The following is a 21879-nucleotide window of genomic DNA, read 5'->3' on the forward strand; positions in this document are numbered from 1 at the left end:
TTTTGCTATGCATAGTGCCCATATCAAACGCTGCAGATACTGTGTCTGTAATATTGTCAAACCTGGTACTGGCTTCAGTGAGGTTCCTCCACAGTAGCTGCTTTAGCTCCTTCCAAGTTTCTGCTAAGACTGATTTTAGAGAGGGCACCTGTATGCAACCCCCTCTGTAAGGTTTAGGCTTCCTTCTACCTCTCTGGGGCCTGGAGTTGTTATCATTGATGGAGATGGCTGGGGAGGTGTCATCTTATCTCCCATCATCAGTAACTGCAGGGCTTCCTCTTCTACATGTTCCTGCACGTAAAAAAAGAAAGAAAGAAAGAAAGAAAAAAAGAAAGAAGTTAGGGTCCTGTTTTGTGCTTTCCCATAGCCAGGGAGCATTCCCCCAACACAGGCTGTTGAAAGAGTGAGGTTGTGGTTTGATGTTATGGCCAATGGGGAAGTTTTTAATCAGACTCACTGCAGAGTTCTTTTAAATTGTGGCCATCACATGCACTTTACAACCATGCTACCCATAGATGTCAGATTGTAGGTTGTGAGAATTTCAGCTTTCAATGATGCCACGGGCAGCCGAACTCATTAAGTGTGCCCGTTTCTTCTTCCCAGTCCACAGGATGCTCTAATCTCCCCAGTGATGTCCAGTGGGCATCTTCCTGCCTCTCCCGCTGAGCTTGCCTTTTCATCCACCCTCTTGCCAATCGTTGCTGGTAAGTTAGAGGGGAGGATTCTTCTAGGTCATCTGGACGTGGTTGCCAGGGGATGAATGTTGCCTCTTCATAGGGTGGAGACAAGGGCTGCTCAGTGCCCAGAGTCTGCTCTCCTGTTGGTGTTGGTTGACAGGTGCTGTTTTGCTCCAGAGCAAGTGGCCGGCTAAAGGGATAGAACGTTTTCCCAGTAGCACCAGTCTGCATTCTTTTCCTGCCTCCTTCAGGAAACTGGAGATATGATGGTTTGGATTCCTCTGGGCGGGAGACTATTGGATAAGGCAATGGCTTTTGGGAAGAGCTTGGCACTGGCTTTGCCATGGAGCTTGGCAAGGTCTTTCGCCATGACTTTGCTGGTGTCTTTTGCCATGACCGTTGTGGTGGCTCGCATTCCTCCTCTAGCTCCAGGATGGTCCTAGAGATTTTTGGAAAAGGCTGTGCTTCAGTGAGGCAAAACAAAGCTTAAGTGATTTCCAAGGCAGGTCAGAGGTGGGGAGCAATGTCAACACTTGCTTTGAGGGTCTGCGTTGGAGGCTGGGTCATTCCAGGAACCGGCAGGAGCTGGAGGCATGCAAATGAAATGATGGCTGCTCATTTGGCTCTGCTGACCTCTGGGCTGTGCAGGAGCCCCCTGGAGGTGGTAAGCTTGGGAGATCTGCTGTGCAGGTTGCAATATGCAGCTGATCATTGTTCCCACAAATGCCCTGTAGGATAGTGCTCTCTGGGGGCAGGTAGGGGGAGCACTTCCTGAGCTGGGTTGGGCGAGCCGAGCTAGGCCTCTGGGAGAAATGAGGACCAGAGCTGGCAGACACCACTGAGAAGCTCAAAGGTTGGACATTGAGTGGGGGGGGGCAGCGATCTATAACATGAACAAAATGGTCGTGGGCATTAACTTCCTGCACATCCTGCACATCCTGCACAGCCTTACAACAATCTGCCCTTAATTAAAGATCAACTTACTAATTAAAGGCCATATTACTACATTTAGCTAGTTTTTGAGTGTTCACATATGTTGATCTGACCTTCATTACAACAGTCCTGTAAATTAGGGCAATAGCATTACATTTTGCAGGTGTATTGGGGGTGGTGGTGGTGAGAGAATACTGGCTTGTCTAAACCTGCTGAGGAGAGATTGGAACCATGCACCCCATATGCCACTCTGGTTCTCTGCTAAGCTGTTTATATTCTGAACCATAAACCTCTACAGGACTTTGTTAAATGTGACTGAGTTCTTTTTCTCTCTTGCATACTCACTGGTGCCAGTCTCTATTCTCTATTTTCTCCCTTATTCCTCAAAATTTTAAGAATGTCAGTTGAACTCAACAGCATTTGCCTTTTCTCAGACTGATATATCAGAGTCTAAATTGACCCTGTGACCAGTTTAAAGTGCTGGTTTCACCTTTAAAGCCCTAAATGGCTTGGGGTCAGTTTACCTGAAAGACCGCCTTCTCCCATATGCACCTACCAAGCTTTAAAGTCCACTTCAGGGGCCCAGCTCCAGGTACAACCGGCAGTGAGCAGGGCCTTTTCAGAACTGGCACCCTGGTTATGCAATAGCCTTCCCAGGGAGGCTCACGTGGCCACATCTTTGAGTCTTTTTGGCATCAGGAGAATACTTTTCAAATATGCCTTTTACATAATTAGGGTAATCTCACCTCTGCTTTTAAAATCTTGCTTAAATTTGGGGGTTGAGGTGAGTTTTGCTTGGTCATTTATTTATTTAATTCTTTAATGAGTATTTTCCATACCCTTTCAAAATGGTTTTCTGTTTTACCTATTTATTGTAAGTTGCCAGGTGAACTTAATGTTGTGGTACAAACGCCATTAGTCAATCAACGGTAAACTGTGGCAACTTCTAAAAAGAGTTTTGAAGGATGCAGTTTGTTGGTCAAATTTTGCTACATGAAGATCTTCCTGCTATTTTATCTCCTCCCCATATCTAATTGCTCATGATCCCATGATGGGAGAATAATTTCAGTGTCTAATCTCTTTCTTTTTCTCTCTCCCTCCTCTCCCTCTCTCTCATTAAGAAAAAACCCTTTGCTGTTGACAGTAATAGCTGCCATTTTTCAAGCTGCCTTGTATTGGGTTAAACCATTGGTCCTTATTGCCGAGTACTGCTTTTACTGCAAATCTCCAAGGGCCACAGGCATGGCTCATTTGTGTTTGTTTAACAGGAAATGACAGAAACTGAAGTTGGGACCTTCTGCCCACAAACCATGTGCTCTACTGCTAAGGTACAGCTCTCTCTGTGTAAATGGCCTTATAAAAGCACATTACCATCACCCCTTGAGGGATCTGTTATAATACAAGCCAGCTTCAGGTTACTCTGCCATTTTTATCTAGGAAATAATGGGAGTGTGGTGTTTTTGCTACTTGTCTTCAGAAAAACTGACTGCATTAAAAAGGACCTCCTGGAACTCAGAATCATATCAAGCTGTTTTCTGCTGTTGCCACAGTAACACCCACTGTTCTAGCAGGCCAGAGAGCATTATGATGCAGAAGGCAGTGCAGTGATGCGTGGCTGGCCTGAGCTGAAGGTGCAGGGAGATCAAGAGACCATTAGGGAAGCCAAACAGTAACTTAAGCCATCATGACACAAATCTGAGAAGCATTTTCACAAACTCCCCTGATTGTACGCATCTCTCAAGTGTCAGTGGATTAATTTGTATACTTTGTGCAATCATAGGCAGTAGCCACGGGGACCTGCAGCCACGGGGACCTGCAGCCACAAGGGCCAGAACTGATTGTGTGGGTCTTTCCTACAGAATTGGCCCTCCTCCTATAACCCATAAAGGGCACTTTAATTCCAAGAATAAGTCTGAGGATCTGCATAGGGCACAAGGCAAAATCCTGTCCCTGCTGTGGACTATGTGCCTCTTTCTCCACTTATTCCGCCTTTTTGTGTTGTTACTCCACTAGCGATATTGATGTAGTAAAAACAGAAATGTAGAAATGTAGACCAAGGCTGTATCCCAGGGCAACAGGAGATTTGCAAACGCTTGAGTTAGAAAGCTACAACCACATACGCAACTGTGTATGTCTTGTTCTGCTGATTACATGCATTTCTTCCTGCGTGGTTAGACAAGCCTTTCTGCGCCTCTCCGTGTAAGCCTTGGTGATAAAAGGGCGAAGCAGGAAAAGGGGGGGGGGGCGACTCATGCTTCACCCATTGAGTGAAATGTATGTGTGTCAGCCCTACTGCAGTAGCTATTGAATAAATGCTTTGAACTCGCTACTTGGTGGCCTTCTTTCTCTACCCAAGAGAACCCCTAAGTTTTTACAACATTGAGATTGTAAGCTCCTTGGTGAAGGAACCTTTTTTTAATGGTATTCTGTAAACTGCCATGTACTTTGATGGTACCACAGAAATCAATTGCTCAATGGGACAAAACATACCTAAGACATTAGGGCACATCCAGCAAAAGTTATTCACACAACTAAATCTCCTTGAAAGACATTGAATAGGCCTTAGTCATGGCTAGGCACTGCCCTATTGGGTTTATTGGGAGTTAGCTATGCTTAATTATGCCTTGTGGCTTTTGAGTTGCATTGTGTTTGTCCCTGTTCTCTTGATTTCTATCACAACTCCCCCTTCCAATGTGTTTTACCTTCTCCATCATTTCCAAGGACTTTCTCTTTCCCTCAACTAGGAATCCATAACTTCACCTGGCTTCTCTGTGTGTCCCCTGGGATAATGATGGTTCCTTCTGAACATTGATGTGGCAGAATTTCCTACCTGTCATGATGAAAGGTTCAAACAATATGACTGTAGAAACACTTTTGTTCATCACGGGAGACTGAGAGATTTAACTCCAGCACTCCTAAGTGACTGAGCCCTGTAAGGAATGGGCAATAGGATGGCAATGATGCAAAATTGTTTATTGCTGTTCCTGTGGTAACTGTGGAGAGTGTGAGGGTCCCCAGCGGACCCCCAGCTGAGCCACAGCTCAGCTAAGACGAGGGGCTTATGATGGTGAAGCCCAGCAGCACTGGGAGCCTGCCAGTTCAGCTGGGGATTTACTATATCTAACTCTCCCCAGCCCGGTGTAAATACAAGTTGGACTGCACCCTAAACCAGGAGTAAGAAAATCCAAAACCCTGGTGGACTTTTTTCTGTCAGTGGTCTCATAATTCATTGAACTTAAATAAAAATCAGACATGCTCACAGAGTACCTGTGATTCTATTACTGACCTTGCGCCTTACTCTGAACTTCATCTTCCACAGTTTCAACATTAAAAAAATGCATGACTGATTTTTAATTAAGAAAATTAACATTGGAGTCGATGATGGTGGAGGGCATGATCAGTAAGAACCAACCATCAGTGTTCTAAAAAAAACAGACCAACAGCCATTTGGCTTGGCTAATCAGTGTCAGCTTTGGTTTAAATTTTGGTGGGAGAGTACATGTGTTTGATGTAGAATAAAAAGGTGGGGGACACCCCCCAAAATAAATGATACTGCTAGGAATGTTTTCCTTTTGGAAAGGGGCTTTTCCTCTGTCCAGAGCCCATCCAATCTCTTCCCCTCTCTCTGGTCTGTTTAACTTACCCTAAGCATGATTGTGCAGGAGTAAATCCCAATGAACTCAACAAGCATGCAGGTGATCAATCTCCCCCTCCCTGATTTTTGAAGCAGTGCTTTGTTCAACCTAGGCTTGGTCCCTTTATGAATACATCTTGTAAGTAAGCTTTGCCATTTTACCAAATCCTGGTATCTATTAAAATAGACAGTACGTGAAAGAAAAAGAACTTGGGAAGTAGGAACATTTCACACACATTAATATACCCCATGATGAGTGAAAAAATTGTTTGGATCCACTTTTTATATCTGTCCTGCAGGTCTGTGAGACAAAGGCAGAGATGAGAATGTGGTTTCAGTCATTTTTATTGACCGTTTTGATGACTATACAAAGCTAACAATAAGCATAACATCATACAAAAATACAGAAGAAGATCAATACAGAAGAAGATCAAAACTGCAACAACCAGTAAGAGTAAGAAGGCTGACAAGCCCACAAGACGGCACCATTATTCACTAAAACCTTAATGCTGTTTTGCCTTCCCCCACGCCCAACTGCACAAGGCAGATGACGAGAAGTGTAGGACCACAAGGTGTGATGTCCTGTTCTCACCAGGCGCCTGAGAAGCCAAGAGATTTCCCAGCAATAACACAAATGAGGGCAACACCAAGGCAGCATCGAGGGCCAGTCCAACATCAGAGTCCGAGCACAACAACCAAAGGGTCAAGGAAGAAACAAGGTCAGAGCAGTCCACAGGCAAAGCAAGCATAGAAGATCAAGGGAAAAGAAGGGCAAGGCAAGGCTAGAAGCAGGCCCAGGGTGGTCTAGGGCCAGGCCTGAAATCACCACGAGATCAGCACCCAAGCCCCATATAGGGCAGCAATATAAACATTGGCCCTGTAGCAATTCTATCCCAGCACTGGGGTTTTTGAGCTGGGGCTGCTGGAACCACACCCAAAACCTCAGTTGACTCCTATCCCCTTCAGCCAGACCCATATTCCTGGGGAGTCCTTTACTCAGGAGGAATCCTGGCCTGCAGTCAGGCACTCCTCTGGATGGGCCGGGTCTCCAACTGGCGTTTGAGGAAACACCTCACCTTTGGGCTTGGGACCCAGTCAGCCTTGATGTCAGAAGCCGAGATCGCCCTGGGTGCAGACTGCTCTTCCTCAGCCTGGTTCCTCAGCCAGGCATCGCCTCAAACGCCTGCTGGAGTCCTAGCCCATTCAGAAGAGTGCCCGACTGCAGGCCTGGACTCCTTGGGAGTAAAGGTCTGGCTGAAGGGGATTAATAGGAATCAGCTGAGGTTTGGGGTTGGGTCCAGCAGCTCCAGCATAGAAACCCCATTACTAGGCTGGAAGAGTTGTTGGGAAAACATCTAGGCACCAGTTTTGTATCTGACATGTTGACTCCAGGCTACTATTACCAGGTCTCTAGATTTCACCCAGAAACTCTGGTTTTTGGGGGTCCTCCCTGGGTCTCCAGGTGAGTCACCCCAATCTTTGGATTTCTAGCTGGTGGGGGGTTGACAATGGGATCAAATCTCCCTTCCTGGGGAGATCTGGCCCTGTTGATGCACCCCCAGGTTTGTAGTTGGTTGCATTTGATTGGGGGGGAGGGGCAAGGAAGAACTATCTCCATCCCCCCCAATCAAATTAAACTGGCTCCAAGGCTGGTGTGTGTGTGTGCACCAGTGGGCCAAAATCTCCTTTCCCTGGGGAGATATAGACCTCCTGTTGTGCTTGTGCACACACAATGTTTTCGGAACCGGCTTCATCCCATCAGAGGATGAGGAGGAAGAAGTTGTTCCTCATCCTCCGCATAGGATGCAGCCGGCTCTGAGGGCCTGCCCCATCACATCACTAGGCCCCACCCCTGAGATCTCAGGGTTTGGGATGCTTCTGACCTGGTAACCCTACTCCAGGCTTGATCCTGGACTACTCTGAAGCTGACTTGCCCGGCCCCCAGAACACACTGACATTGCTTTTTGCCTGGCCCTGCTGTTGCTGTTGTTCTGCACTCTGACATTGGACTGGCACTGAATATGGCTTTGGTGTTGCCCTCCTGTGTGTTACTGCTGGGAAGTCTCCGGTCTCCTTAGGAGGCTGGTGAGAACAGGATAGAGGCCCCTGTTTAACCCTGTGCATAAACCCAGTAAGGCCAGGTCCAGAGCCCTGCTAATGACTTGGTGAAATCTGCCACTTTCTCACACTTCTACCACATATGGTGGTAGGTCCCAATAGCATTACAGCCTCACTGACAGACAGCAGACAAAGTTTGACTAATAAGAGAAAGGGGTGCCTAAGGGTAAGGTACCACTGCTACACTAATTTAAGTATCAGAGCCCTGGTTTGAGCGGAAATAAACTGAAAGGAAGGTTTGCATCCCAAATGGTTCCAATCTGCATTGTCAATATCACCTCAAGTTCCCGTTCCCAAGTCACTTTCAAACCCACTTTATGCCCAACTTTATGCTCACTGAGCAATTTATAAAGCTGTAAAACAAGGCCTCCAGTGCTCCCACACATGAAGCTATAATTGGCTCCCATGCTGGCACCCTCCTAATTACACTGGTCTCTTTAGCTGGGATAGAAATAAAAGAGTTTTCTACAACAAAGTCTGAATAGGTGTTTTGCATTTCTACTTGATGATCTCATGTGACCTATACTTGCTATAAAAGATGGAGAGATACATTAAGGCAGATGGGGAAGTTTTAAATCAGACCCACCGCAGAGCTCTCTTGGATTATGGCCATCACATGCATCACTCTGCAACCATGCTCCCAATAGATGTCAGATTGTTGGTTGTGAGAAGTTTAGCTTTTCAATGATGCCACGGGCAGCCGAACTCATTAAGTGTGCCCGTTTCTTCTTCCCAGTCCACAGGATGCTCTAATCTCCCCAGTGATGTCCAGTGGGCATCTTCCTGCCTCTCCCGCTGAGCTCGCCTTTTCATCCACCCTCTTGCCAATCGTTGCTGGCAAGTTAGAGGGGAGGATTCTTCTAGGTCATCTGGAGGTGGTTGCCAGGGGATGAATGTTGCCCCTTCATAGGGTGGAGACAAAGGCTGCTCAGTGCCCAGAGTCTGCTCTCCTGACGGTGTTGCTTCACAGGTGCTGTTTTGCTCCAGAGCAAGTGGCCGGCTAAAGGGATAGAACGTTTTCCCAGTAGCACCAGTCTGCATTCTCTTCCTGTCTCCTTCAGGAAACTGGAGATAAGATGGTTTGGATTCCTCTGGGTGGAGACCATTGGATAAGGCAGTGGCTTTGGGAAAGAGATTGGCACTGGCTTTGCCATGGAGCTTGGCAAGGTCATTTGCCATGACATTTGCACTGGCTCGCATTCTGCCTCTAGCTCCAGGGTGGTCGTGGAGATTTTTGGAAAAGGCTGCGCTTTAGTGGCAATGATGTTTCGTCCAGCATTAATCTCTGGCAAGTTCAGATCTGCTGATGTGCTTGGAATTTGATGATCAGCCTGTCTGTAGTCAGATCTCACATTGCCCTTCCCTTGCTCTGGGGGCATCCTGGGGATGTACCTGATAGCTGAAGAGTCTAATCCAAGACACTTTCTTTTGCGCTTAGGTGTGTATGCTGCATTACCATCACGTCTTCCCTTTTCTTTGGCCACTGAAAGATAAGGAAAAAGAAGGCTTGAGGATTGGGCAGAAACCCTATCTAGAGCTAGTCCTGCTATGTGGCAAAGGTCTAAGTATTCTGCCAAATCCTTGGGGAAGATCTCATTTGAAAGCCCCACTGAAATGGATGAAAGAATGAGAAAGTCATTTGAAGCACAGCCAAAAAAGTCTTACTAGGACCTCTTGACTGGACACTGGCCTCCTTCTGCTTCCTTTTATGGATCTTATGGGAGGGAAGTGGAAGCAAAGTGAAGCTTAATTGATTCCCAAGGCAGGGCAGGGGTGGGGAGCAATAACACTCACTTTGAGGGTCTGCGTTGGAGGCTGGGTCATTCCAGGAACCGGCAGGAGCTGGAGGCATGCAAATGAAATGATGGCTGCTCCCTTGGCTCTACTGACCTCTGGGCTGTTCAGGAACCCCCTGGCAGTGGTAAGCCTGGGAGATCTGCTTTTTCTTGGCAGAGAGACTTGCCACTGAAAGAGAAGGAAGGAGAAGAATTGAGGATTGTGCAGGTTCCACATCCAGAGCCAGCCCTCTCATCTAGCTAGTAGACAGGCCCAACTCATGTAGTGCAATCCATTTGGCAGTTGCAACAAATGAGAGCTATCCAAGATCATGGCCAGATGTTTTGGACTCCAGCTCCCATCAGCTCCAACCAGCACGGCCAATGGTGAGGCAAGATGGCAGCTATGTTCAGCAACATCTGGAAGGCCACAGGTCCCCCACCCCTGCCATAGAGCAGCCTTCCTCAAACTGGTGTCATCCAGATATTTTAGACTACCATCAGTCCCAGCCAGCACTTGCCACATTCCCATCAAAAGCAGCATCCTTTGGTTGTGCTGGCTGAGGCTGGTGGGAGTTGGAGTCCAAAAAATCTGAAGGGCACCAGGTTGAGGAAGGTTTAGAACAAAGTTTACTCTGGGTGGTGATCTGTTCTCCGCCTCATCATGTTCCCCAAAGCCTCTTCCTATGGGAGGTGTTATCGCATCGCTGCTTTCATGCTCCCCTGCTACAACAAGTGTGTGTTGGAGATATGAGCCTCATCATGGTTCCATGATTGAGAGGCTGCCTTCCCACAGGGGCATTATGGGAGGAAGGGATTCCCACTGAACAGACCTCCCTTGTGGTAGCAGCAGGGAAGTGCAGAAGTGGCACTAGGCTAAGCACTACTCTAGGAAAAGGCTTTGGCAACCATTGAGGCTGGGCTAAGCACCACACCAGTATCAATGATGCAGATTCCCTCCAGGAGGTGAATGCCCCCTTTGAAAAGATCAGCACAAACCTTTTGAGACCACATCTATGGCTTTCAGATTCCTTGGTCTAGATGTGTAATGCCCATTGGGAGGGGCAGGTGTCAAGATTTGTAGGGGAATGGGATTCTCCTCTTCTGAAGGTATTGGCTTCACGTTGCAAGGCGGAGTTTTCTCCCATATTGCAAGCTGCTGACAAGATAGGTCCTTGTCTGGGAGGCTGCATCTCTCGCTGCTGAACGGGCTGGCAGCAGGAGTTCCCATTCAATTGTTCCATGGGGTTGGCAGCAGGACGTTGTCTGGACTGAGCTGCCAGGGGAACATAGAACGGCCTCGGCAGGTTGCCAGTTGTTCCCCACCCACGGGTAGAAGAGTGAGGTGCTGTGGAGGTTGCCGTAGACAGCTGATCTTCATTCCCACGAATGCCCTGTAGACGAGTTCTCTGCGGAGGTGGGTAGGCGGTAGTACGTCCTAAGTTGGGCTGGGTGTGCTCAGACGGGGCTGTGGGCCTCTGGGAGGAACGAGGACCAGAGCTGGCAGACCCCACTGAGAAGCTTGGAGGTTGGATATTTGAGGCAGGGGAGCGATCTGCAACACAAACAAAATGGTCAGGGGTGCACATCCAGACCAGCCTTACAACAGTCTGCCCTTAATTAAAGATCAATTTACTAATTAAAGGCCAAGTTACTATATTTAGCCAGTTTTGAGTGTTCACATACATGATCTGAGCCTTCATTACAACAGTCCTGTAAGTTAGGGCAATAGCATTACATTTTGCAGGTGTACTGGGTGTGTGTGTGAAAGAATACTGGCTTGTCTAAACCTGCTGAGGAGAGATTGGAACCATGCACCCCATATGCCACTCTGGTTCTCTGCTAAGCTGTTTGTATTCTGAACTATAAACCTCTACAGGACTTTGCTAAATATGACTGAGTTCTTTTTCTCTCTTGCATGCTTTATTCACTGGCGTTACTCTCTATTTTCTCCTTTATTCCTCAAAATCTTAAGGAGGTCAGCATTTTGCTTCTTCTCTTCTCAAACTCATATCATAGCAGCTTCTAAATGATTCCTGAAACCAGTTTAAAGTTTCACCTTTAAAGTGCTAAACAGCTTGAGACCAGTCTACTTGAAAGAATGCCTTCTCCCAAATCCATGTACCAAGCTTTTAACCAGGTCCAACCAGCAGCAAGCAGGGCCTTTTCAGAAGTGGCACCCTGGTTACGCAATAGCCTTCCCAGGGAGGCTCAGCTAGACTCATCTTTGTGGTCTTTTTCGCATGAGGAGAATACTTTTCAAATACGCCTTTTACATAATTTGGGTAATCTGGCCTCTGCTTTTAAAATCTTGCTTAAATTTGGGGGTTGAGATGAGTTCTGTTGTGTTTATAGAGTATGTTCCCCCCTCTTTCAAAATGGTTTTCTGTTTCACTTTGTATTTCACTTTTATCTATTTATTGTAAGTTGCCTGGTGAACTTAATGTTATGGTACAGCATACAAATTCTATCTATCTATCAATCAGTCAATCAATGGTAAAGTATGGCAACTGCCAAACAGAGTTTTGGAGGATCCAATTTGTTGATCAGATTTTGCTACTTGGAGATCTTATATCCTCCCCCAATATCAAATTGCTTATGCTCCTATGATGGGATAATAATTTCTTTATCCAGTTTCTCTCTGTGTGTGTAGATGGATAATCCCCCTTTGCTGTTGACAGGAACAGTCTGTGTGTTTCAAGCTGCCTTGTATTGGTTCAAACCATTAGTCCTCCTTGCCCAGCATTGCCTTTGCTGCAAATCTCCAAGGGCCACAGGCATGGCTCATTCCCAGTGCTGCACCTTGTGCATGTTTAACAAGAATAACCGAAACTGCAGCTGGGATCTTCTGCCCACAAACTGTACTAAGCTCCTGCGCTCTCTGAGAGGGTGGGCTCATGGAAATACCCCCCAATCCCAATTGAGGGGTCTGTTCTTTTACAAGCCATCTTCAGGTTGCTCTGCCATTTTTATCATAATGAAAGTGCAATGTTGTTGCTACTTATCCAGTAGTTTAGTGGCAAATTCAGAAGTGCAGGGTCCTTCATAATAGTCATGCCATGCCCCTGCACAGCCATGCTCCTTCTAAGAATATACAACCTTCTAAGATTAGATAATAATGTGAGCTTTCAGTCTCTTACTTTGTTTGGAGTACTTTCTCTTAATGATGCATTGCAACATCAATGCAGATCTCTGTGTGCTGCCTTTCAGCTAGATCTACCATTTTCTGTGCATGTACATGGGCCAGTGTGCTGTAAGGTAAGGAACCTCCTTTGCTGAGTTTCTCTTCTTGGTTGTCACACTAAGACTCAGAGTACAGTAACTGCATTTAGGCAGAGCTTATGAGTTTTAGGAGGAAACTTAAGGATGGAAATTCCTGATCCTAACCTCTGGTGTTAGCTGCACTACATGCAGGGTCACTCTCACTCACTGTTAGGCATATTCATTTGCATTTCACCTTACCATGCCCAACACATATAGAACATCATTAAAAGCTGAAGCAGCATCACCCATGCAGTACTCACTTTCTCGCCCCCCCCCCCATCTTGAATGTTTTTTTTTCTCTCTCTTTCCCTCCTCCTCCCTGGTTACTTCTGGCTTTGAGACAGAACAAAGCTACACACCTCCCCCTCCCCCTTCTTTGCTTGGGGGGGGGGGTTAAGAATGAGATCCTTGTTAATGCCTTCTACAACAACAGACGTTCCTAGGAGCCAATCAGCATGAAAGGGGAGTGTGTTAGCTACTGAGAAGGGTCTTCTCAGTGTCTGACTCACCTCCTTTCACTCTGATGGGCTCCAATGAGCAGGAAAAGACATTGGAGTCATAGGGACCCTGCCCTGGAACTGAGAACCATATCAAGCAACTGCTGTCACCACAGTAACCCCCCCCCCCAGATTCTAACAGGCCAGGGAGTGTTATGATGCAAAACACAATCCACAGAGATGGGCAGCTGGCCTGAGCTGAAGGTGCAAGCTGCCCTGACTGTAAACATCTCTCAAGTGCCAACGGGTTAATTTGGATCCTTTGTGCAATCATAGGCAGTAGCCATGGGGACCGGCAGCCACATGGGCCAGAACTGATTGTGTGTCTTTCCCACAGAATCGCCCCTCCTCCTATAGCCCATAAAGGGCACTTTTCAATTCCAAGAGGCAGCCTGAGGATCTGCATAGGGCATAAGACAAAATCACATCCCTGCCTGGACCACATGCCTCCCCCCCCTTTTGTGTTGTCACTCCACTGGCAATATTTAGATTGTAAGCTCCTTGGGTGAAGGAACCTGTTTTTGATTTGATTTTATGGTATTCTGTAAAGTGCCATGAACTTTGATGGTACCACGGAAATCAATCACTCAGTGGAACACAATGTACCTAAGACATTGAAGGCACATCCAGCAAAAGTTACTGATACCGCTGAGGACAGGTCCACCCCATAAACATCCAAAGCACATTTAAGGCACATGACTTTCCCCCAAAGAATCATGGGAACTGTAGTTGTTCAGGGTGGCTGGGAATTTGTAGCTCTGTGAGATTAAAACCACAGTTCCCAGGATTTTTGGGAGGAAGTCATGTGCTTTGGATGGACTTTAAATATATGGGGTGGATCTGCCCTACGTCTCCTTGAAAGCCATGGAATCAGCCTTAGCCATGGCTAGCCAAAGCCTCTTTGGTTTTAATGGGACTTAGCTGTGACTAATTTTTGTCATATTGTGACTTCAGAGTTTTGCATCCTCCTGCCTCCCTTCTCTCTTGATTTATATCACAGCAGCTTGCCCTCCTGTGGGTTTTACCCTCGCCAACCTGTCCAAGGTCTTCCTCTTTTCCCTACCTATGAAGCCATCACCTCAAACCACTGGCTTCATTGTGTGTCCCCTGAGATAATGAAGGGTCCTTCCGAGCATCAAGGTGCAGAATTTCCTACCTGCCATAATGAAAGAGATGGATTGAACAAGATGAGTATAAAACTGCCTTTGTCGATCACTGGAGAGAGATTTCACTCCAGCATTCCTAACTGACTGAGCATCCAGAAAGGAATGGGCAGCAGGATGGTGATGATTCAAAACTGTTTATTGGTGTTCCTATGGTAACCATGGAGAGTGTGAGGAGGGGGCAAGGAGAATATTAGAATTAGAATCTGATGATGAAAGACGATGTCACTGAGGAAGCTGGAAGAGCAGACCTGGGGCCACTGCCACGAGCTGAGCTAGGAAGGGAAGAGAGTGATCAGTGCACTCTACCTGGTGGATGAGTCATCTTCTCAGGCTCCTTTTACATTTCACTCATTCATCTTCAGCTTGACTCAGAGAGGGCGGAAACCTAGTCTGAGAGGCTGGGATTTTTCAAACAAAGTCAATAATTTGAAGTCTCTTTTGGATTTTGTTTGAATGGAAAACCAAGGTGTTTGAGAAGGAATCCTGGTGGGTGGGAAGACCACCCATGTCAGGAGGATGCCCAAGAATGTCCAGTAGCGATGGAAAGATCTGGCAATTTCGATCCTCTCAATTTCTCATTTTTCCAGTCATAAATTTAGTTCTCCACATTTCTGCGATTTGCAATTTTTAAAAGAAAATCTTCATGAAAATTCTCCAGAATTTTAGTGCGAATTTCTCCTAATAAACACATTTTTATACGCAGTACTGACTAATGTACATGTTTTTGCAAGGAATTTCTCCTCATTTTTGTATGTTAGTTTGACATATATTCATTTTGATGCAGTTTCCCCTAATATATTCCTTTTTGTAAACTTTGGTTGGTTGGCGAACTGCACTGCAAAATTTGTATAAGTGTGAATTTCAAAGGATGGCAGTGTTTCGGTTCTCATTGATTCGGAAAATGTGGATTTGATAGATTCGGCTTGCATTGCGAACTGAATCGAATTTCTCACCCATCCCTGACGTCCAGTAACTGATAAAAGATCAATGTATGGGAGTGCCTAAGCCAAGTCTCCTGGCAGGGAGAAGAAAAGGGTGACAGGAGGAGTGACAGAGAAGGAATGCAGAAGAGGCAAAGAAACCTGGAAAGTTTGGAGGGTGAGGAGAGATTTACAAGGGAATAAGACAGAGAGGAGAAAGAGGGAGAATTTGTGCTTCCTCAGCACAGGGTATTTTTTTTAACAAAGTGTGAGGGAAACCCCATGCCAGCTCTCATGAATCCCCCCCACAGTAAACTCAAAATCCCCCCCCCAAAAGTGCGCTTTTAATTTTGCTTATATCAGGGGAAACCAAAAAGCTATTTAATTGCTGTTCCTGTTCTTCTCCAGACTGGACAATTTAGGATTTGCCATCCTGCTGCTTCAAGGAAAACCTGTGCCTATGTAACCTAAATGGCTTAATTAAATCTGTTTCTTTAAGGAGATTCAAGGGTTTCAAGTTCTTGTGTGCGGAGGAGGGGAGGTACCTGAGAGGAGTAAACGGCTTCCAGGGCTTTGGAAGCCATTTTGATTTAAGGAGTGGAATTCAGGACAGGCTTCTTCCTTCTGCTGTCCTGGAGGGCAGATATCAAAAAACCCTACTACATCGTAAGTGCTCTTGTGATGCCGGAGAGGTGGAAACAGTGACCCACGTCCTCCTACAGTGTCCATTCTATTCTGATCTATGAAGATCTTTAATTGTACCTCTCCTATCGAATACCCCAGGACGATCAGATGCATTTTATGGCCTCCTACTTCTCTCTGATCAAAATACTTCTATCACCTCCAGTGTTGCCAAATTTTGTGCTGCAGCGATCAAAATTTGCCACGATCTAACTCTAGCCACCTTGTAATTCTTGGTTGTTTTGGATTTTATAACTATGCCTTTGACAATTCTATTTTATAGTATTGTGTTTTAACAGTTTTATCTGACTACCTCATGCTGGTCATTGACCGTAACAATAAAGATTATTAAGGATCCATAGCAACAACCTGCTATAGAGACAATGACTATGACTTTAAGGTCTATGTGATCTGTGCGAAGACTAATAACCTCCTAAGCCTGGTTCACAAGACTGAAACTGGATGACCAGAAAGGATGGTCTGAAAACAGTCCACAGCCAAAGTTGAACTCCCAAGATCTTATGTTGTCACTACCAACAATGGAACATTCAGAAGGAACATGAGACATCTACAGTTGGTTCCCAAACCTCAACGAATTTCACAACAAAGTGAGAATTCAGAGGCAGAAATGCCAGAATTGCAGATTTTATTGCCAGAACAATCTCAAAAGACTGAGAACAGAGAACTGACAAATTCTTGTGAGCAAGCATCACCTGCCAAAGACAGCCTGTCTCTTGAGAGTTCGAAGAGAGTGACATCCAGAGGAAGAGTAATTCGAAAACCAGAACATTATAGAGACTAAGAAAGGGAAATGTAGTGAAATGTGTTTTAAGTTAGATGCACAGCAAAGAAAGGGTTAACTTTCTCTAGAGGATATTACACACCCTAGGGGGAGCTAGAGAGATTTAGTTACTGGAGTTAGTGAGTGTTGCACACGCTGGGTGAGGCCTAGCACAGAACAAACTCAGATGTTTTACTGTTTGAGAATTATTAAATAAAGAAGCTCTTATTTTATCCTCGGTCTAATCCTGATTAATATAACAATTATAACTGTTGTTTCTAGAATATAATAGAACTGGGAGTCAGGAACTCCACATTTCCCATCAGGCCTCCCTGCTGGGACTCTTCCCTTTTCCCAGCCCAGCAGTCTTGCCTTTTAAGAAGCTGAAGTTGGTTCCTAGTTCCCAGTTCCTTATTTGCTTGAAAGTTCAAAACACTAAAAAACAAAAGTTAAAAGCTACAGCAACTTCAAGCCAAAATTAACATGTCTCTAAACCCCAAAATATATGTTGGGGTACTCCGTGTGATATATCACTGTGATCGGGGGACTCTCCCCATCAAGAATAACAATTTATTCAATCAAAATCATCAGGCTTCTGAAATGGTCATAAATGCATTATGATGTCAAAAAATCATAAAAATTAAGTAACTGAGGGTACCCACCCCAAAATCTCCTCTGGACCAGGAAAGTGGAGGGTCTCCTCTATAACATGCCAGTGAGTCTGGCCTGGCCTAGAGCTTCTGGGCGAATAATCGCATCTACACACAAGCAAAATGGACAAAAAGAGGCAGAAAAAAAGTAACTGGGGTGCCCACCCCAAAATCTGCTCTGGGTCAGGACAAATACAAATACAAAGAGATGCCAGTGCATCCTGCGTGGTGCAGAGCTTCTGCTGAGCACAGGGCATGGATGAGGGCGTCTACGCAAAACCAAAATACACAAAGAAACGCAGGGAAAAAAAGTAACTGGGGGTGCCCACACCACAGTCTGCTCCAGACCAGGACAAATCATATACCCCAGGAAAGAGGAGGGTGTCCTCTATAATGTGCCAGTGCGTCCTGTCTGGCCCAGAACCTCTGCTGGGTGCAGGGCACGAATAATGGCATCTACGCACAACCAAAATGGACAAAAAGAGGCAGAAAAAAATAACTGGGGGTACCCACCCCACAATCTGCTCCGGGCCAGGACAAATCATACACCCCAGGAAAGGGGAGGGTGTCCTCTAGGAGATGCTACTGCTTCCCACCTGGCCCATGGCATCTGCTGGGCGCAGAGCATATATGCACAACCAAAATAGACAAAAAGGCGGGGGGGGAAGTAACGGGGTTGCCCACCCCAAAATCTGCTCTGGGCCAGGACAAATGATACACCCCAGGAAAGGGGAGGATATTCTCTATGAGATGCCAGTACGTCCTGCCTGGCCCAGAGCATTTGGGAAGTAGGAACCAGAGAACTGGGAACTAACTAGGAATCAACTTCAGCGTTGTTTGCCTTTTGAGGTACGAGGGCTAGAGAAGCTGATGGAGGTTCAAGGTCCTGGGTGGAAGTAGGCTTTGGCTTGGGGAAGCCTGTTGTTCTTTTGGACTCTCCAGGTAGAGCTTTAAAGGCCTGCATTGAATGAAGTTTGAAACTTTGATTCTAGATAGGCTTGGTACTTTAAAGTCCAGAAAGAAAGGAAAGGGAAAACTGTGTGTACACAGTGGGCTCTGTTCTTAAAAACTATAGTCTGCAGCCATTCTTTGTGGAGAACCCAGGGAAATGAGAACATCATGTTGTCAGCTATGTGAAGGGCAACCCAACTTATACAAGATTTGTAAGATTTGTGTTAGAGTGGTAATAATAATAAAAATATGAAAAAGCAGGCAGTTTTGCATAGTAAGATATGCTCAGCTGCAGGTTCTCTTTATCTTTAGAGAAGGAGAAATCACAGGAGATGAATTGAAGCTCATACTATGGGAAGAAAGCAGAAGAGGGAAAAGAGGAAGCATGATCAAATTCCCTAAATTAAGAAAAGATGTCTGGATCTCTCAAGTGCAATTAGGATGTAATAAAATTGGATACCTCTTCTCAACAGTGCCCCACCCCAGGGACATGGAGGCTGGGGAGCGCAGGGAAAGGGAGGGTGACTAGCTATCCTTTAAAGTAAGTGAACTAAATGTCTCACTACCAGGACTTGCCGTGTGTCCCCCTTATTATGTGTGATACAATAAATACATGCAGTAACTCCAATTTATTGGCTCTGATTTTCAGAGGTGTGCAAATGCTGACCTGAATGATGTCAGGGAGATATTGGGTGGGCAGGAGAACATGAGTGAGTAAGAGTATCAACCATACCTTGGCTTCATCAATATGAGAACAGGATGCTTTTGGCCTGATCATGCTGGGCTCTTCTTATGGTCTTGTATTCTATATGCTGCCTCCAGTGTTGGAGACAGTATGACTCTAGATACCAGCTGCTGGGAAGCATAAGTGAGGAAAGTGCTATTGAACTTGGGTCTTTCTTGTAGGCTTCCTACAGGCATCTGGGTGGCCACTGTGAGCCCAGAATGCTGGACTAGGTGGGACGTTGGTCTGATCCAGCAAAGCTCTTGTTATGTTCTAATAGTTGAGCTGAAAGGTTGAGTAGGGAAGATTAAATGATTTTAAAAAAAAACTGCAGCATTCCAAAAAGTGCAACAAAACTCGTGAAAATTACTTTATGCATTTATTTATATTCTGATTGCAGACTTGTGTTTTTTGCAGAGAGGATGGATTGAGCACAAAACTCCAGATCCACTGTTGCTCAGCAGGGCCAGTTCAAGCTATCTTTCTGCCTACACATAAATGAGCTTTTTCTCTTGCCCACATTCCCTCCCTCTTCTTCTTGTATTCAGTAAGGATGATGACAATTGTTTCCTCCTCTGGAAGACAGCAGATCTGAGGCAGGGAAGAAATCCTGTTCTTTCCCCTTAAGGATTTTCTCAAAGGGCAGCCCCTTTCCCCTGATCCATACAAGAAACTGGTTACTTTTCTTTTGTTCACATATGGACCAGGTTTCCGGTTTCCGGTTACAGACATCGGGTGAGACTCTTCCTTGTCTTGGGTTTTGTTTTACTTTTATCTAATTTTTATCTCAGATATTTTTATTTTCAGTCTTAGCCTTTTAATGCCCAAGCCTGTTTAGCTTGCAGAGCAATTAAATTTTTTTGCAATTAAGCTGTTCCCTTACGCTGGCCTTGACTATTCGCCTTCCTTTGAAGATTTACAGCAATATCCCCATATATCTCTCCGAGTTCAAATTCTACTGATAAGAATGGTGCTTACAAGAAAAGAGAGAAGAGCTTTAGGTCTCCCTCTTCCCTCGCAGTGTCTACCAGAGAAAGACAAGACTGTAAAGATAAATGACAAGCTTACATTAAAAAAGACCCGACATGAAAGGAAACAAAACTATTCCCCCCCACAACGTCAAACTGAACTTGCCTTATTAAAGGGACAGCAGGAAATCACAATTTTTTTCTCAATTATTCCTAACCACCATACCGAAAAGAACAAAGAGTCAGTAATACCCTCTCCTAAGGAATGGTCTTTACCTCTTAAAGGCTTCCTTCACAATCACAAAAATGTTTTACCTACAATGAACCTGGCTGATGAACTAGCGTTGGCTGAAAGCCAGCTTTTAATTAAGGGCTCAGCTTTGTCTCAAGAAATTAACGACTCCCTGGATAAATTAGACTCAGATGCGCAGCAAGTCACTGACATCTCTAACCCACCTCAAGTACATCAGACAGTTAGTCTATCCCAGCCTACAGTGGTGGAACAGCCTAGTGACAAATCTGTGGATCAACTGGGCCAAATGGAGACTCATGTATTGTCATCAGACCTTAACCACCCAGTTTTAAAAGATTTTATATCTGACTTATCATTACAAGGGTGGTTACTTATGCTGACCACAGACCTGGAGCATCTTAAGGCCTACATGAATGAATGCAATTCTTTGTTAACAACGTTAGTCAATACGAGATGTATTTCTCAAGACAGTGTTCCTTCCTCTACCCAGGAACGTTCAGTAAGTCCTGCAGCTGCGGTGAAACCTGTTCAGCAGAATCCACCCAGGGTCAGAAAGAAAGGGCCAGCATTTCACCCAAAAAAGAGCAAAAATGTGAAGTCTCAAAAACCTACGCGGAAAAGCAGGTGGAATTATAAGAGACTTTTTAGCATGCTAGAAACTGCATCGAAAACGCGTAACTCTAATTCAAATACATCTCAAATGAAAGAATTAAAGCAGTCTGACAAAGTGTTTCACAGTGCATTCAGATGAAGAAAGAATTGCTGATTCAACGAATCGAGAGGGGAAGAGTACTTCTGAAATTCTCCCTCCATCCCCTTCGATATACATACCTCTGCAGGACCCCTGGCAAGACGTTTTGAGGGTTGAGCCTATAAAACATCCATCTGAATCTCCAACTTTACATCCGAGATGGAAACTTATACTTATAAGGAATAAGCTAGTTCTAGCAAATTACCCAAAACCATGGGGCCTTTTAAGTTCATTAGACAGAAAATGCCACCTGACTGACTTACTGAATAAGACGACAATACCCTTTATAGGAAAATTCATACAAATGACATTTGCCAAGTTGAATATCTCTATTTTAATAGCAATAGAGCTCGGGCGGTGGTTACATTTCCCTCACAGGAAATAGCCAAGCAAATTTGGCTCAATAAAGACTCTCTGTCTAAGCAGGGTATAACAACTCTTCGCTTTTTTGCAAATGTAGCCCCCCCATTGAACCTAATAAATGGTTCGAATAAGTGCCAAAACTATCTAGATATTTTAGGTCAATTAGAACAGGATCCGTTGATAGTATTAGAGGATCAAGTCAACTGTGACTTAGGGAAATCTCTTCGAAACCCGACAATTTCCCACATACCGCCAAAACATCAACGGAGTTCTCTTAGTCCAAATAGCCAGAGTGTGCGATTGAAATCCCTTTTGACATCTGAAGGAATGTTTATACCAAGTACCAACGAGGCCCAGATCCCCATACAAAGGGAGAGTGAAGTTTTAGCCTGCGCTATTACCAAGACACTTCCTCCGACAGATATCCATCTTTTGCCAGTTAGATCCCCCCGACAGGAGGAACTTCTTGATGACCTCCTGAAAGAGGAAGAACAATCTCTGCTACAGTCTTTTGGTCTACTGCCTGAGTTTGAACGGGACAAAATCTTAAATAGATTAGTACATCTTTCATTACGACTATCAGTGATCCATGAACAATCGAAGGCGAGCCCGTTCCACAAAGCAGACGTGGAAACAGAAGAAAAATCCGTTTCATTTTGTTCGAGCTCCTCTCCTGGATTAGTTTCTAATCTGGGCACTTCCAACCGGATTTTTTCCAAGGTGACAAAAGAACTTTCAGGGTCAGACTGACATCTTAAGATCCTCTCTTGGAA

General features: G+C 45.2%; 1 long non-coding RNA gene across 1 annotated transcript; it reads right to left on the bottom strand.

Moving 5' to 3' along the window:
- Positions 1-5638: 5638 nt before the first annotated feature.
- LOC133368402 (uncharacterized) lies at positions 5639-18991 on the bottom strand. Its single transcript, XR_009758632.1, has 4 exons — positions 18781-18991; positions 10137-10692; positions 9157-9327; positions 5639-8845 (listed from the first exon to the last, which is right to left on the bottom strand). It is a non-coding gene; the product is annotated as an uncharacterized LOC133368402 (long non-coding RNA).
- Between the last annotated feature and the right edge of the window lie 2888 nt (positions 18992-21879).

The sequence above is a fragment of the Rhineura floridana genome, chromosome 12 (assembly GCF_030035675.1).
Source record: "Rhineura floridana isolate rRhiFlo1 chromosome 12, rRhiFlo1.hap2, whole genome shotgun sequence".
Lineage (NCBI taxonomy): Eukaryota > Metazoa > Chordata > Lepidosauria > Squamata > Rhineuridae > Rhineura > Rhineura floridana.